The 2233-nt window shown below is 35.6% G+C and overlaps 1 long non-coding RNA gene across 1 annotated transcript; it reads left to right on the top strand.

Annotated features, from left to right (window-relative positions):
* Nucleotides 1–773: 773 nt before the first annotated feature.
* On the top strand, nucleotides 774–1210 carry LOC109591112 (uncharacterized). Its single transcript, XR_002189659.1, has 4 exons — nucleotides 774–853; nucleotides 906–1000; nucleotides 1050–1092; nucleotides 1147–1210. It is a non-coding gene; the product is annotated as an uncharacterized LOC109591112 (long non-coding RNA).
* The last annotated feature ends 1023 nt before the right edge of the window (nucleotides 1211–2233 follow it).

Genomic DNA, 2233 nt, shown 5'->3' with positions numbered 1-2233 from the left:
ACATACGATTAATTAGAGCAAATTGGCTTAAAATTAATACGGTATAGGTAACTAGCATTTCCAGCCGCGAACGGAAGTTTCCAATCCCTTTCATTTACTGTATTATCTATGGTACAGTACTGCTAGGTGCTGACCACACCTATAATTGGACTCGCCACGCTTGCGTAGGCGGGTACTAAGCAGCTGGGTTGTCATTCTGTCTGTCATTCTGTCACGAAAATTCCTGTTAATTCCTGGTCAATATTTTTCTACTGAGCTCTCCTGACTTATAGTTCTTTCTACAGCATTGATAAAAGCTGATTTCTTCTTTTCAGTTGTATTTTAGTAGCAATCCGTAGTAGCAAAAGCTGAATATGATTTTCAAGAATATACCACTTTCCTAGCCAAATCTTCGTGTTTCATTCTATTTGGTCACGATTAGCATTGATAGGTAGAGAAAAGTACCTAGAGTTAAAAATATGTGGGATTTTTCCTACCTCTTCTTTGTTTACGAAATACAATTGCTCAAAGTTCGTATTTTAGCCTGCCTCTTTAAGAGGATCCAAGGCGTCACTAAGGAAAGCAGTAGCAACAAAATCCTCTCAGTCTCTCTTAAAACTCTAGGCAACAGTTAAGTGCCAACTCTTTCTTTGTATAGAGCTTCAGATGCTAAAATAAATTTCAGCTTTTCTTCCTTCACCTACCCATGTGCAACGTGCATATCCATGGTACTTATGGGTGTGGTCTAGCATTAATCTAGATTGGCCACACCCATAACATAGATATTAGAGGACCACACCCTACTAAGCACACTGTCGTTTTTTGTTTTTGGTTTCTTTTCAAAGCTCTTTGCTTTCTTGCGTCTCTATACACTGTAAGTTTCATCATTTATATATATGACTATGGACTGTCTTCTTATACTGTAGCATTTAAGAACTTAGATCTAGTGTTTACACTTGTCGTTGAAAGTTCTAATATTTTCCAGTGACTTGTTTGGATTGTTCTATTCCTGCCATTGGTTGTAAGTTTTATTCATTTATTTCACTGTGATATGACTATAACTCTTTTAGTATTTTAAACGTTCATATTTGAACATTCTTATTGAGCTAAAGTGTGAGTTACATCATTCTACATGACTCTGGACTGTGTGCTTTTGTATTACTCTAGCATTGTTTCTGGTCTTGTGTCAGCCTTCTTCACATTTGCCCCTGGACTTATAATGTCTATCAGTATGGAGGCATGGAGAGCTGCCATAGGGCTATTTAATAATGGAAAGAGGTATGGCATGTCTTTACAAATTAAGCATGAATTTATGTTAATGATAGCAATAAGGATTTTATTGAATTTGTTATTTGTACACGTTTGTATGGTAGCGCTTATTTACATATACATGCATGTACATGTTAAATCTGCCTTGACTGCATGTAAAGTAGTGACACCATATCCTCATTGTGTAAATAATATTTTGTTTTGTGATGATGGTACTGTACATGCATGTGCATATTTTTGTGTTTTAGTATTACTCCTTGCTGGTGATATAGAATCCAATCCTGGACCTGTTTTTAGAACTTGTCCAAAATGCCATAAACCTGTTCACATAAGAACAAATGTTTGTAATTGTGGTCATATTTAAAAAAAAAAAGATTTTCCCACTAAAAAAGTTAAAGAAACTATGCAGCAAAAACAAGACATAATGAAGTCAAATTTAATATCACAGAGAAACAGTAGAAAGTTTAAATCTTTTGAGCAAGAACAAGATAGGAAAGTCCGCGATATATCTTATCAGAAAAAAAGGAAAGATTTAGAAACACCTGAAGAAGCTAGTGAAAGAAAAAAGAAGAACAGTGAATCTGCTGCTAAACGTCGTAGGCTAGAAACAAATGAAGAAAGTTGTCATCGTAAGCAACAAGATCGTGAATCTGCTACTAAGCGTCGTAGACTAGAAACAAATGAAGAAAGTTGTCATCGTAAGCAACAAGATCGTGAATCTGCTGCTAAACGTCGTAGACTAGAAACAAATGAAGAAAGTTGTCAACGTAAGCAACAAGATCGTGCTTGTAAAGCTAGACACAAGGTACTTGCAACCAACTATGAAAACCAGGTAAAACAACATAAGAATAAATTAAGTCAGGCTCAAAGGAGACAGTGTTCAACGATGGACAAAGCTATAGCTAATTTTCATTTGAAAATTAGCATGGGTGCTCAGTATGTATGCACTATATGCCATAGAATGCTATATAAAAATAGCGTGATG

Source organism: Amphimedon queenslandica, unplaced genomic scaffold, assembly GCF_000090795.2.
Source record: "Amphimedon queenslandica unplaced genomic scaffold, v1.1 AMPQUscaffold_8937_Cont19123, whole genome shotgun sequence".
Lineage (NCBI taxonomy): Eukaryota > Metazoa > Porifera > Demospongiae > Haplosclerida > Niphatidae > Amphimedon > Amphimedon queenslandica.
Note: the sequence above shows the minus strand (reverse complement) of the source record. Positions and strands in the feature narration are given on the sequence as shown.